Genomic DNA, 16,200 nt, shown 5'->3' with positions numbered 1-16,200 from the left:
CTGCTTCGTTCCTAGTTAACTTAATTCATCAGGTGGGTCTGCTTCCATGCTCTTATTGCCTCACATATAACACTTCAATTAAATTGAGAAGAGTAATTACTTAAAGTGACAAACATAAGAATGTTAATTAACTAAAAAGGTCATTTCAGGGCACTTAAACTAGAGTAGTGCAAAATAAAAGGTCATGATTTAATGTATTTGCTTGACTTGCTTTTGTAAAACACTGTTCTTCATTATAATAATGCCAAAAAAGCAAACGTGTGTTTCATTAACAAAGAATTTATGATTCTTGGTTACTGAGGAGATCTGATTTCTGTGTTTTTTATTCACAGAGTGTATATAATTTATAATAGAGAATAAAGCTAACGACCTCAGATTTTTCTCGTTATAAATATTTCAAATATATCTTAATGTTACTAATGTGCAGGCTTAAAAATCAAGTCTTAATTATATTTAAAAATTCCCTAAAGTCTACCTGATTAAAACTCAATTGTATAAATATTTATACAATTTTCATTAAGGTTATACATTTGAAATGAATGTATAACCTTATGAATAAAGCTACTATAAACATCTGTGTACAGGTTTTGGTGTAGACATAAATTTTCAGCTCCTCTGAGTAAATACTAAGGAGCACAGCTGCTGGATGGTTTGCTGAGAGTATGTTTACTTTTGTAAGAAACAGCCATACTGCCTTCCAAAGTTGCTGTACAATTTTGCAGTCCCACCAGCAACGAATGATACTTCCTGTTGTACCATATCCTTGTTAACATTCGTTGTTGTCAGTGTTCTGGATTTTGGTCATTCTAATTGGTGCGTAGTGATATCTTATTGTTGTTTTAATTCACATTTCCCTGATAACACATAATGTGGAACATTGTTTTCATATGTTTATTTGCTATCTGTATAACTTCTTTGGTGAGGTGTCTGTTAAGGTCTTTGGTCTATTTTTTAATTGTGTTGTTTGTTTTTCTATGTTTGAGTTTTAAGAATTCCTCTAATACCTTGGATAACCATCCTTTGTCCAATGTGTCTTTTGTAAGTATTTTCTCCCAGTATATGATTTGACTTATTCTCTTGTCCTTGTCTTTCACAGAGTGAAATTTGTAAAATTTTAATAAGGTTCAAATTACCAATTTCTTTCATGGATTGTGCCTTTGGTGTATTTAAAAGTCATCACCATACCCAAGGTCATCTAGGTTTTCTCCCATTATATCTTCTAGGAGTTTTATAGTTTTGCATTTTATGTATAGGTCTGTGGTTCATTTTGAATTAAATTTTGTGAAGGGAGTAAAGTGTGTGTCCAGGGTTTTTTTTTTTTGGCACGTGGATGTACAGTTGTTCTGGTACTATTTGTGGAGAAAACTGTCATTGCTCTATTGTATTGCCTTTGCTCCTTGGTCAAAGATAAGTTGACTCTATTTCTGGGCTCTCTATTCTGTTTCATTGATCCATTTGCCTATTATTTTGCCATTACCACATCGTCTTGATTACTGTAGCTTTATGGAAGTCATGAAGTCGAGTAGTGTTAGTCCTTCAACTCTGTTCTCCTTTAATGCTGTGTTGGTTATTCTGGGTCTTTTTTCTCACCAAATAAACTTTAGAATCAGTTTATTGATATTCAAAAAATAGCTTTCTGGGATTTTTATTGGTATTGCAATGAATCAAGTTGTGAAGAACTGACATCTTGACAATATTGAATCTTCCTTTCCATGAACATGGAATATCTCTCCATTTAGTTAGTTCTTCTTTAATTTCATTCGTCAGACTTCTATAATTTTCTTCATATAGATTTTGTACCTATTTTTTTAGATTTATACCTAAGTGTTTGATCTTTTGGGGGTGCTAATGTAAGTCAGATTAAAATGAGGCCTTAAAGCCAGTGCTAATCCAATATGACTGTGTACTTACAAAAAGAGGAAATTTGGATACACAAAGGGACATCAGGTGTACATGCCCAGAGGAAAAACCATGTGAAAACTCAGCAATAAGGTGGCTATCTGCAAGCCAAGAGGAGAGTCCTCAGAAGAAACCAAATCTGCCAACACCTGGAGTTCTAGCCTCCAGAACTGTAACAAAATAAATCTTTGTTAAATCATCCAATCTGTGGTATTTTTGTTATGGCAGCCCTAATAAACACACATAATCAATTACCCTTTTCTCACTTCTGACTATTCTGTTTCCCTGTCCAATTACTTATCTTCTTTATCATATCCATTTGCTCTTTTCTTTTACCCTGAAATCAAAAGAACTGTACACAAGCAAGCACACAGGAAAAGCAAAACACTCTCCTTAACTTTGTATTCTTCTCTAGCTATCTACCTTTTCCTTTTTCTTCTTAATCAAATGTTTGTCTAACAGGTTACACTCAGTGGCCCCATTTACTCACACCCTGATCACTCTGTGATGCTTTGTAATCATGATCATGACTGTACCACTCTATTAAAACCACAGGAAAAAGTGCTCTAGTGACTCTCCAAATTCAATAGAAAATTCTTGGTTTTCATCTTACATAACTTCTACATAAACCTTGACTCTGTTTATTGTTTCCTACATCTTGAAATTGTATTTCCTTTAGTTTCTATAATGTTATTACTTTCTGGTTCACTTCTTACCTCTTGCCACTTCCTGGTTTCCTTCTCCTGTTGGTCTTCTTTTGCCACATTTTAAATTATTCAAGATTTCATCATGGACCCTCTTCTTTCCAGACCATACCTTGAATATATGGGTGATCTTGCCCTTTCCTTTAATTGTACAACTATTTATACCTTGATGAAGAACAATCAATAGTTCTAGGCCAAGACCATTTCTGAGTTTCAAATATTTATTTCTCACTATTTCTTACATACCATTTTCTTTCAGCAGCTAGTTTAAAAAAAATCTCTAAGCAAAGCACAGCTTCCCCTCTCCACACCCATTTAAAAAAAATCTTGCCATAATGCTAAGAGCTTATAACCCAGCCTGGATATTTGAACTATTTCTTCTTCAGACAAATGTAGATAAACTTTTTCTAATCATGAGTGACAAAAATGGACAAAGTAACAATTCTAATTATCTTCCATTTAAATAAAGGAACACAAAATAATTATTTACAGAAAATACAACTGCTTGGACCAGAGTCAGGTAGTGACATCCCAGTGATTCAAACTATTCTGAGCCTAAAATTAATCCTTTTTCTGTAATGCCTATAAGGTGCTCCTTAATGTTGTTGAGAGTGCAACTAGGAGAAGGGATTAGAGTTAAGGCTTTGCTGATCAAATAGTGTGAATGGAGTTCCCCACCCTGATGATTCCAAAAGAAAAAAAAAATTACCAGCTTATTTTTTGTAATTTTTGTAGAATTTGAAGTTCTTATTTAAAATGACTAGTGCCCATTTGGACATGAGTTAGGATGGATGTATTATGCTTGATTCTCCAGGTACTAGTGAATGGAAGGAACCTATTAAGTTGGCTAAGGTGTAGACTTCAAGCTGTCCTAGGAAGTATGTAAAAATCTGGGATTTATTACTGGAAATGTGAAAAGTGAGAGAGATTTAGAACACACACACACAAGAGGCAGGCATGTCATTCAATCATGACCCTCAACTTTCTGGGATCATATAGCTATGGGCGTGTGTTGGAGGCTAGACTGCAGGTTAATCAGGAAAGAGTTAGTTGAGAGGAACCATCTATTCAAGTTCTTTATCTTTCCAATTGACAGGTCCTCATACTAAAGGGCTTACTACGTGGTCAAATAATTGGGTATCCACAAATCAGGACAAAAAGATTTTGTGTGTGTGTGTTTGTGTGTATGTGTATGCGCTGAGATCACCCTCTTGCACTGTCACTATACTTCTCAAAATCAACACAGATGGATCTAACTCATTATCTCCCATCCCAATTTTGTTCTCCCAGATGGGTTTCCTTACTGTGGAAATTCACTTCTGTATCGTAACCAGGTGCCCAAGTGGGAAGCCTAGGATTCAAACTCAACATCTTTCGTTTAACCCCATGTATGAGTCTAAGTTCTAAGTATCTCTTGAATTCATGGTCTTTTCTTCATCCTTACTATCTGAGTTATGGTTCTCATAATAACTCTGAAATGCACTGTCTTCCTTCAGATCTACCTCTCCAATCAGTCCTCTGAGAGCCACCAGAATAATGATTGAAATATTTAAATACTATTATGGAGATTTTACTTTATTTAAAAGAAGATCTTCTTTGCCAAAACAAAACAAGACAAACAGTAAAACACTGGGCTGGGTAACCGAGCATACCTCTTAGCTCCTCCATTTCAGGGTTCCAAAGTGCAAATTCATATCAGAAAGAAACAAGGAAAATGACAATATAGTGTGCCATGTACTCCTGTGTCCTTTCTAGTGTCAAACTTCAGTCTGTGCAGTCACACCTGTTCCTCTCTCCTTTTGGGGTTTTTCATGTCTATCCAGAAAATTTGTGGCCTGACATTAGAATTTAATACTATCATTATCAGGTTATCACATGAGAATCCTTAATTCTTAATATGTAGATGGCATTGTGCCAGACCTTTTTTGGGTATACACACATTTATCTAAAATGGTCTTGAGCTAAAGGAGCTATATTCTTGTATAACTTGAGTCATCATCATCCCTCACTGTAATAATAACAATGTTTTTGTGATATTTCAAGAAGGTACCATAGAGCCATGCGTTAACAGTGCCTCCTCTGTTCTTAGAATATATCTGTAATGCATTCCTCCTACAAAAGTGGGTGGCCTTGAAGTGCTTATTATATAACTGAAGGGATTATGTAAGTTTTTGTTGTTAAATGGACTATTTTCTTTCTAACTCAAGTCAGATATTTTAAAATCCCTTGCTCGGTATCTAAGTATCTATGAACATCTAAATATTATACTAGACAATACCTCGTATCTAATATATCTAAAATTCTGCCATTAATAAATGTTGCACTTAGATCTTTGGGGGTGATTATCTATTTTTAGATTTCTAAATATATTTTGTGTGAAGGAATTACACACCTTGAAGCCTAGAATTCCGCAAACAAATGAAGCTGGGGAAATATTAGTTGCAATAGATGATGATCATTTTTATCAAGAATATCACGGAGTGTACACATAGACACATATTGTGCATATATGTATATACATATATATGTGTTCATATTTATTTAACGTCTTTCCTTTCAAGTATATGCTTTCATTTACTCTGAATGGAACAAGTGTGTTAGTGAGCATCTTCTGGAGGAGATATTATTCAGCAAGGATGCATTTTTGCTTTTCTAGAAAGACCCTCTCTATGAATTTCATACAGGCCAGCTGATAGCATGATAGTATTGTGTCCATAATTTATTTTAAAATACTTTAGCATGGAGATGTGTCTGCTAGTTTCAGTCTTCTTCCTAGGGTCAGTCAGTTGTCCTTATCCAACATTCATACACCACTAAAGACCCTCTCCCATTAATCAGAATTAATCTCCTGTGCTCAGGAGCAACTTAAAATTCCTTTACATCAGTTCATTCAAAGAGACTTTAACAATCAGCACATGAATGTTAGAAAGAGGCAACAAAACTGAAATAAGTGTTGTTAAAAATATGTGGGCTGGGCTTCCTTGGTGGCGCAGTCGTTGAGAGTCCGCCTGCCGATGCAGGGGACACGGGTTTGTGCCCCGGTCCGGGAAGATCCCACATGCCGCGGAGCGGCTGGGCCCGTAAGCCATGGCCGCTGGGCCTGCGCGTCCGGAGCCTGTGCTCCACAACGGGAGAAGCCACAACAGTGAGAGGTCCGCATACCGCAAAAAAAAAAAAAAAAAAAAAAAAAATGTGGATTGATAAAACTATTTTAGAGAAACTCCCTGCCTTTGCATGAACAGGGAGGATATAGAATCTAGCAGACCCTTTACCTTTTGTCCTTGGGAATTGTCCCCTGGCTTGACCTCCGGATGATCCTGAGTCCTGCCACAGGAGTTGAAGGGTCTTATTTGCCTGACTCTGAGGGTGGTTAGTTTAATTCGGTGTTTGACTTGGTGACTTGTTGTTTATGCAAAGTATTTTGGCATCTGTAAGGAGAACAGAGAGCTGGAACTTCACTGAGCTAACAAAAGAGATTATATGACTATTCCTGCCTACTAAAACAATGTCTAGATGTTTTGTAGGCTATGATCTGAGGTTTTATTTCTTTGAAACCTGGTAATAGGTCTTGTGAAGAAGTAGCTAGCCTATAATTTTTGGTGGCTACTAAGATTCACCAAACAGAACCTAATAGATGGGTATGATCAAATTGGTTTAAATTGGTTCCTGATAAATTATTTTCAGTGTCAGTTATGTGACATTCTTTCAACAACAACACTCTTGGCCTAATCAATATTTACTAACTACTTAATTCATTTAATTGAGTAACAGTTCAAATTAAAATCAACCATATACAAATTTACACAGAGATCTTGAAATTGAATAGAGTCATCTTCATTTTCAGTTCGCAAAATGTCAGAGACTTTTTCTGTATCTTTTTGGTATGGCCAAAATCATACTTTGATGGATATTTGTGAAGCTGGCTCTTAAAAGCAATCATGTGATATAATGAAGGGAGAGCAAATTGGATTTTGAGTCTGGGTACCTAAGTTCTTATACAGGTTCTATCTCTGAAAAGTTGGGCAGGGCAGTGAACATCACTTGCTTTTAATTTACTCCTTTGTTAATGAAAGAGTAAAGCTACTCTTATTGATTGAATCATTCATTCATTCTTTCTCTTATTCCATTCATCATTGATTCAATAAATGATAACATTAATAATAGCAAATACTATTCACTAGGTATTTGTTTTAAACAGCCCATATTCCTCAACAAATTTCATCATTAGAGCAATCTTATGAAGCAGATACTTTTATAACCCAAGAAGACACTGAGGCAAAGAGGCAATAGGTAGATTTCCCAAGGATTGTGAACTGACCCAAGCCAATGTAAATGTGCACAGCTCTTGGTTTCTTTTGGTAAAGAGTAGTAGTGGCCAAAAAGTTCAAGGTACTAAAAGTTACTTACTCTCCCAGTCTCCCTCGTGGTTTATAACAAAAACAAGTTGTTATGGGCTGTCATGTCTCCCGAAAATTCATATGTTGAAGTTCCAATCTCTAGTACCTCAGAATGTGACTATATATTGAAATAGGGAATTTAAATAAGTAATTTAGTTAAAATGAAGTCATTAGGGTGGGCCCTAATCCAACTTGACTGGTGTTCTTATTAGAAGAGCAAATTTGGAAACAGATGTGTACAGAAGGAAGAAAATGTGAGGACACAGTAGATGATAGCCATCTATAAGCCAAGGAGAGAGGCCTCAGAAGAAACCAAACCTGCCAACACCTTGATCTCACACTTCTAGCCTCCAGAATTGTGAGAAAATTAACTTCTGTTGTTTAAGCCACCCAGTCTGTAATACTTTGTTATAGCAGCTCCAGCAAACTAATGCACAAGTCTTAGATCAAATTTTGCTACATATATGTCACATTATTAACTCAATATTTATTCACATGCACTAAAAAAAAGAAACTCAATTCCTATGATCTGTTCTGTTGACTCAAGGATGTCCCAATTCTCTGTCCTTTCATATGTTCCAACTATTACTTTTCAGGAAAGATTTCTTGAAGCAAACACCCAGAGTGCACAGGAAGATCTATCACATACACAGTCCAAAACCCAGAGTTTATGACTGGACTTCATATGTTTGAGGGATTCAACCTAATGTACCATCTCTAAGTGGATAGGTTGCACTGGATTTGTATATCCTGACTATCAAGAGTGGTGAGTATTCCTAACTATTTTTAGGCAGTCCAACTATCCTGAATGCATTTAATTTCACCCAAGAGAGCCCATGTCTAATTTTCATCATGCTGATTAACATGATTTATTTCATGAAAATGACCTGTTAATTTTAATAATTAATTAGCATTAATTAATGACAATAATAGTGTCATTAAAATAATGAGATTATTTTCAAATCCATATATTGACGTACAGTATAGTAGTCAGCAAAGCATTAGTTATTATTAAAAGATGGGGATAAGAGGAATGCTTGTAGCAGCCACCAGGAAAATGTGCTTTTTCTGGAAGAAAGCTAGCTGACTTCTGGACTGTACATTCATGATAATGTGTTGGTTGACCATTTCAAAAATGAACTTTTTTTTTTGGATAGTACCTGGGCATTGGTTTAACGTAACTAACATACACAAATTCTATCCCACTGTAGAGACCGAAGTCTGTCACTTAAAGTAAATTAAGCAATTTAAAGTAAATGGTAAGTGTCACAGTCCCAAGTTTCCCTAACTAGCGAGAAACAGAGTTGGGATTTGAAGTCAGGGAGTCAAGCTAGAGAGGCTGTGCCCCAAACCACTACCACATTAAGCACTTATTATAAGTGATAATTCACAACAGATACAGAAAATTACAAACATTTTAATTTAACTCTACAACAAAATTGCGAAGGAGGTCTTATAAGATGGAGGCTCAGGGAGTATTTTTCCCAAGAGTAGATAGTGAGTGTTGAAAGTGAAGAGGCAAGGCTATCTTAGGTGCAACTAGTGCAGTCCCACAGGACCCTCTGCTCAGAAGGGGGCACCATGCTTGAGGTTAAATGCTCTGTGTTGCCATCTTGAAGCCCTTGATAATTTTATATTTGAAGTTGTGTTTTTCTCAATGAAGACTGCTGGGGCAATGGAGCATGGCAGGGCACTTGGAGCCTCTGCTCATGTATGATCCTACAACCTACCTTTTTCTCTAAACTCTCTAGGATTGATTCTCAGCTTCCTGTTTCCAGACTCTTACCCAATGGCCACTACAGCCCTCGGCCCCTGGCAGGGATCTGGGCATAGGTACTGGGGAGGACCAGAATTAGGTATGGTGCCACCAGTCCTGACCTGTGGAGTGGGGATACCTGTAAGACTCTGTGGTCACTCTGAGAGTGGCCTTAGACCTTAGGTGGCCCAGCATTACATAAATCTACTCTTGACCGGCTGAGACTGCGATCACAGAAAAAAAGGAAAAAGATTTTTCCTGTGTTTTGATCACATGATAAAACAATTTCATTTGCATTTTGCATTGGGTCCTGAAATTATGTAGCCAGTGTGAAGAGGAATAAATCAGGTCTTCTAAATGAAAAGCAAGGTCAATATTCCTTCCAATATCCCATGCTATAAAATTACCCAAGAAAGAGAGATACAGTCAAATTGTACATCCATGTCATATCATCCCACTTGGAAAAGGAAAAAAAGTAAGGTGGGACCAGAATTAGCTTGCAAGGTTAATGCTGAAACAGACCGTCTAGGCAAGAGAATGGAGGCTACAGGTCAAAGGATATGCTTGGTTGTTGCTAACAGAATTAAAGTACTCTAAGAGATTTTAAAATTTTATGAAAACATCAAATATTATGAAAGTAAGCCCAGAATAAACTTTTGTTAGAAATTAACTAAAGTAAATTGGGAAAAAAGAGCCAAAGTTTAACTTCCATTTCTGTTCATTAATTCAATATGCAATTGTGGAAACTCTATGATATGAGTTTATAAAGAGATTCACTGGAGCTTTACTTGGATTTTGAGGGATTCAGTGAGAAAAGAGCAAGGCTGGAATGCAGGTATCATCTGTATCCATGGAAATTTCTCTGGGCTTCAAGCAGCAGCAGCTCATGTTGGGCAGCACATCCATTCACCCATCAAACACAAATTATTTTGTGCCAGTTCTTTCCTAACCAATAGCACTACCAAAAGGGAAAAGACTCACATTTTGCTATCTAAGTTTGAATGGAGGGTGGTCTTAGAAATAAAGAATTAAAATTCAAGCACTGTGATGGGGACATACTGCTGGCTGGAGAAATAAAGGAGGGAATCACCAACACTGCCTGAGGATGATGAGTTGACAGGTTGAGGAGTAACCAAGTGTTCCAAGCAACCAGGAACTGCAGGTGCTTGAGGGGGAGCAATGAGCGCAGGGTGGAGAAGTAGCTGAGGGTTTTGCTAGAGTTGTTTGTTGCCTAGTGATTTGTTCCTGATACATATGCATGTCATTCACCCTTGGTTGATGGAACATTCATATTCTCTCTGACTTGTTAAGCAGCTGGACTTGGCAGTGGGGAATCTTCAGAAGCGTTTTAAGAAAGGGAGTGATGTGACCAGAATTGCCACTGGATGGAGCTCAGAAAGACTTAGTGTTAGAAGACTAGAGACAGGGAACCTTGAAGGGACCATTGCAAGAGTCAGCCCAGAGGATGATGAGGTCTAACATTGACAGTGTCTGTCTGCTTAGAGAAGAACTTCATTTGAGACAGATATAATCATCAATGGCAACTTTACTCCTCCATATAATGTCAATACAACTTCATCAATAACGTTTTTATTCCATCCTTATATAGCACATTATCTTTTCTTAAGTGATATCCTTCATTGTTTCATTTGATTCTTACAAACCCTTGTGATAACTGGTAGATAGGATAGCCATTATCATGGCCATTGAATCCAGGGGATGGACCTGAGGTCACAGTCTGTCCTGGGTCAGAATCTTAGACTTCTTGATTGTCATGAGGTTTTACAATTTGATATTTCACATTTTGTGTACTAACAAGCTGTGCACTGTTATTATCATTCCACATTCTGTGCACTATTAAAAGTCTCAGTGCTGTATTCCTGTGTGTCTCTCTCCAAATTCTCAAAAGACACACATCTAAGGAAGTCTTTCAGGATCTCAGCTTCTACTTAGTTTCGGTGGTAAAAATTCAGAGATATGAAGAGGTACTCCAAAGTCCATGAACTGGACCCTTAACCCAAGCTTGGATTTTAAATCAAATTTGAGGTTGTTCTTACTATAGTTATGGTGAGTTCTTCATAGGTAAAAACTTTGTGTTATTTTCCTTTTGGCTGAATAGACAATTTCTCAAGACATAATTTTTAACTTAATCAGTATTTTAAGCACTCCCATATGCATTAACTTAGAAACAGTACAAGTCTGCAAAGGGAAAAATAATGTTGCCCAAAGTAGTTCTGTTTGTGAACAAAAACCATAGCTGCATGGAAAGAGGATTGATATTAAACCACAAATACTTGTTCAGAATCCAAATTGTCTTCCCTAAAATCTCAGCTTAAATGCATTTGGACAAGTTAAATGGTTCTCCATTTTCCCTTCCTTATGGAAGTTCATTTCTTTATGCAGTTATTATTAGGTGATGCACACTGAATTACAGAGCTCCTCACTCTTCCAGTTGTTGGTGTGTATAATGAGGCCCCTGTTAGTCAAGAAATCCCTGGGACACAAAACTATTCAGCAAAGCAGACATCCTCAAACGGACGGAAGGCCTTCAGAATACTCTTGCTGAATTATGCAAGATATTCTGGTTTATGGTTATTAAAGGCAGGGATAAAGCAACTGTCACTGAGTAGGATGCTGTCAAATATCCACACAAAGAACAGAGATGATTACCTGGGTGCTATTCACCCAGCTCTCATTACAGAGAGCTTTGTGCTAGTATTTCTCTTATAAACCCTTCTTTTGATAAGATTATAATTTGCCTGACTAAATATTTGTCCCAGGCATCACCTTGACATTAAAGGTCTAAAACGAGGTAAATGTGCAATATGTGTCTATGCATTCTAGCTTTTTTTTTTTTTAAATGGGGTTTCAGAAGGAAAGGTTTGAAAGAAATGCTGCAATACCTGGGTTGATTTTTCAATGAAAAGAAAAATGGAATTGAGCTGTTTCTTACAAATGAGTCTGTCCTATTTCTATTTAATCTACTTAACAAATTAACTGGTTTAAACTGGTTCACAGGGATGGGTAAAGAAACTAAAATAAATTAATATTGAAAAAGATGCACAACTTTTCTATTTCAATAACAACATCAGCCTGGGCTTTCAAAGATTATTTGTGTTGTGTGATGTATGACCATTGGGACAGGGAGATGGATATGAGCACAGTGAGAGACACATTACCCAGCTGTGCAGCATGCCCGGCACTAGTGGGGACACCGCAGGGACAGGGCAACGTGCTCAATAAATAACAATTAAGGGTGACGATGATGGAACAAATATTTGGACACCTCTGAGGTGAGAACCACACACAGAGGTAAATGTTTATTGATTAAAAAAAAATCAAATCCAAAGAACAGGTTTTAGCACCACAGAAAACTGAGTGGGGAGCTGAAGACTGAATATTATAGTCTCACAAATTGGTCATCTCCTCTAACAGATACCAAGTAGTAGATTTGATGGATATTTTGTTTGAGTTAGCTGGAGTTTTGTTTTCATCTTTAAGGACATTAATGAACTATGTCATATCATGTGATAATGAAAACATATCCTTAGAGAGCAATTCAACTATGGGTAGGTCCATATGATAAGAACATTCTCTCCTTTTAGAGGGTACAAAGATTTAAAGTGTTTCCCAATGTCAGTAAAGTCCAACTTCAGATTCATGCTTCCAGAGACATAGATTCCCATGCTAACTGAGAATGCAAGTAATTTAAAATGTAATATTTTTTATTTGTTAAAACATAGAACCCTAGAGACATCATAAAATGAACCTTTGAGAATTTATAGCATTTTAAAAGAAGGAACTGTCTGCAGTTTTGTGACAATTATTTAGTGCCTATTTATGAATAAGACCATCCTGTTTCTCAAATGGCTTAGTCGAAACATACAATCGGGAGACAGAGACATGTAAAACACCCACCTATTTCTAGCAGACCATCTATATAGAATATTTGAATTCTTTCAACACTTTTATGTTTCTTTCTTAGATAGTAAATTGTGCCTTTTGCTATTGTGTTCCTCTCTTAGTTAGTATTCTATATTGTATACTGTAAGTACTCAATCAAAGTTTATGTATGGATTAGATGAAAGATCTGAGTAAAGAAAGGGGAAGTTTCTGGTGGAGCAGTGGTATGTGCAAATACAAGGCCCTGATTCTGCCTCATGAGCATCTCAGGAAATATAGGAAGGGAAGAAGGGGCTTAAGAGGAAAAGTCATTTCCTTCAAGGTCAGGCATGTCACAGTGAGGGGTTTGTGTCCTAGAGGTCTTGGAAATTCAGTTCCACAGCCATTTCCTGCAATTCAGGAAATACAAAGAGATTGAAGACATATGGCAAGCTTGTTCAGTGGTAAAACCTGCTCTGATTCCACTAAATTTCTTTAGATTTTAAAAGTTATTCCATCTCATATAAATTTTCTAAAGTTTTTCAGTAGACATGTTCATGTGTTTGATTACCAGGTGCTGTACCAGTCCCCAGCTGGGGATATTATTATAATATACTGGACATGTGCCTTCTTATATTTCCAAAATAAGAACAATTCTTTAATTTCTAAACACCTCCTAACCCCAAGGGTTTCAGATAAGGAATTGTGGACGTATGGAAGTTCACAAAGGGACCAAGACTTTAAGTAGATTTGCAGAGTTGACTAAAAGACTTGCTCAGGTCAAGCAAGGTTTCAGTTGGGAACCCAAGGTTTGCATCTAAGTTTTTCTGGCTCCAGCCTTGTGATTCTTCCCTCTCTTCAAATTATAGTAGCAGAAAAGAAAGAAGTCAACACATCTCTAATTATATGTTTAATATTTGCTAGGTATTGCTCTAATTTCATTTACTCATTTGATCCTTTACATAGTCTTATGATGTAGGTACTATTTTTATCCTAATTTTACAGATGAGAAAAAATCCAAGAAAATTAAGCAACTTGTGCAAAGCCACAAAACTGGTAATTGGCAGAGCTGGAACTGTGAAACCAGGTAGACTGTCCCCATACCAGTGGCCATAACCACAATATAGTACTCTTAAGATAAGAATATGTCTAGAGCAGTGAGTATAAAACAAGTCAATGTGAAGCTCCTTGAAAATAATACATAAAAAGAAACAGAAAGAGAATACATGTGAAGATAACAAGGATGAGAATTAGCAGAAAAAAATTCTTTTAAAACATAAGGCTGGCGAGACCTCAACTGAATTCCTAAAAAAGAAAGGCTTAAGTGAAAGCTGTCAGGATTAGATACAAATAACTTTGAAAAGCTTGAAGTTATATGTTTTGCATAATTGGTTTATACTTTATCAAGGGCATGAGTTATGTATTCTTATTTCCTTTTTTTCCAAAATCTTATATTAAAAGTTTCAATGAAATATTGTTCTGAAAGTACTTCGGTAAATCATAAAACCATAAAAACACCAAATAGATATAAATAACTGAACATGGGAATGTCTGTCTTAGTCTAGATTTCCTGGAAAACAGAGCCTGAGGCAAGTGTTATGTTCTATTGCTTTACTAGGGAGCACAAGCCAAGGGATTAGGTATGAGGGACAAAGAAAGTGAGGCAATGAATGAGTGAGGGACAGAGGATGGGGCTGATTGCTGGATCTTGTATTCTAGAGTCACTGCTCAGTTTAGTGGAGTAGGAGGGTGAAGAAGTAATCTCCTGTTCCCAACTTCCAGTGGTTAAAATTTTACCCTATGGGACATCAAGTCCCTATCATTTCTAGATTGAGTTTGTGTAGGTGTCAACAGGGTCTTGTTTGTTGATGTTTGTCCCTTGGCATCAACAGGAGGATAGGGCGTTATGCAGCTTGAGCAGGAACTGAGGTGGGGTCAGCCCTGACATTGGCTGGAGCTCATGTACAGCAGGGCATCCAGCAGCAGACGGAGCCACAGATAGACAAGAGGGATACAGGATCTGAAGTGTTTGGTGTATAAGACAGGTTTGATTAATGGTTTAATGGGTTACAGTAGCATTTTAAGTGGTGTTTTCCAGACTATGACCTACAGAATTACACAATGTAAAATGTTAGGCCACATATCAGTGCAGCTGGGGAGGTATTTTGGAACAGTACCTGCTCTCCTTTAAATAAATACCTGCTTATTTTATACAACTTTTAACTTTAGGTAAATTACCTTTTCTTCTGAACAAACATGAACTAATAAAACTTTTAAAATAAACTCTATAAATAAAATATTTTCAAAAATGGAATCATTAGATAATCTATCTTTCATTCTTTCTATTCCTTGTTTTTTCCTTATACTTTATTTACTTATAATTTATGAAGTGACTGTAATAAACAAAAGGAAAGTATATTTTGAAAAGATAAAAAACATAAATGGCTACTGATGGTACCTTTGTGTTTTAGCACTCTGGCGTATCAGATGACATCTTTTAACAGAGCTTATTTATTTCCCCTAGATTTTAACTTTTTTTATGATGATTTGTCTATTTGTCACCCCACCAAAATCATTGGAATTGAAGAACGAGGGTCATGTGAGTGCCTGAAAATATATCTTTAAAATATATTTTCTTTTTCCTCCAAAAGTGATGAGGAAATCTGGTGAGCCCTAGGGTGTCACTTTGAACCTTTACTGTATTGGGAAGGCTTCACTGACTCACTTTGCTTGGCTTCCCCCAGCAGTCCTAGTAAACAGAACCAATTCATTTATGTGAGATGGACAGAAGCTCATATGGGAAACTGGATTATGCTTGAGCAAAGGCTCAAATGACATGCCATGCTTGACACTGGAAAGAATCAATTAAATTAAATATTATAAGTTTGGTGAGGTCAGGAGCTGTGTTGTGACCTAATAAATGCCCTCACTCTGTGTTATGAATTGTGCTAGAAATTTCCCAGCTGTGAGTTTTTGTTTTTGTTTTTTTGTTTTTTTTTTTTTTCTTGATGATGGACTATGTTATGTACAGAGGAGCACAGCAGGGCCAGGGAATGTGGAAGAAGGTGTGACTCTATAACATGGTAGTTAAGAGCCTGGGCTTTGGTGTCAGGCTGAGCTGGGTTTGCATTCCAAATACCCCTACTTAGTAGCTCTTCACCTTGGGCAGGCTACTTACTTCTCATGAACCTTTATACAAAATTGTCATTTTTATCATGTATCTACCTGTACAGTTGCAAATGTGGTAATACACTTAAAGTTTTTCATGACCCTCAAAAAATGGTTGTTAGCCTAAAGTTGTTATAATTCCAAATTTATTTAGATACCTCAAAAGCAACCCCCCAAATTCGTCTTTAGCGGTTTTCAAGATTTTTATGCAATTCCTTCCTTCTTACAAGAAATAAAGAGAAAAGCAACATCACTGCAAAACAGGCAATGATCAATTTCACAACGTTGAGGGATTTTTTTTTTTTTTTTTTTTTTTTTTGCTGTACGTGGGCTTCTCACTGCCACGGCCTCTTCCGTTGCATTTTCTTCAAAATTACTGACATCAAACGTTACA

Source organism: Orcinus orca, chromosome 2 (genome assembly GCF_937001465.1).
Source record: "Orcinus orca chromosome 2, mOrcOrc1.1, whole genome shotgun sequence".
NCBI lineage: Eukaryota > Metazoa > Chordata > Mammalia > Artiodactyla > Delphinidae > Orcinus > Orcinus orca.
The sequence above is the reverse complement of the archived record's forward strand: the minus strand, read 5'-3'. Positions refer to the sequence as shown.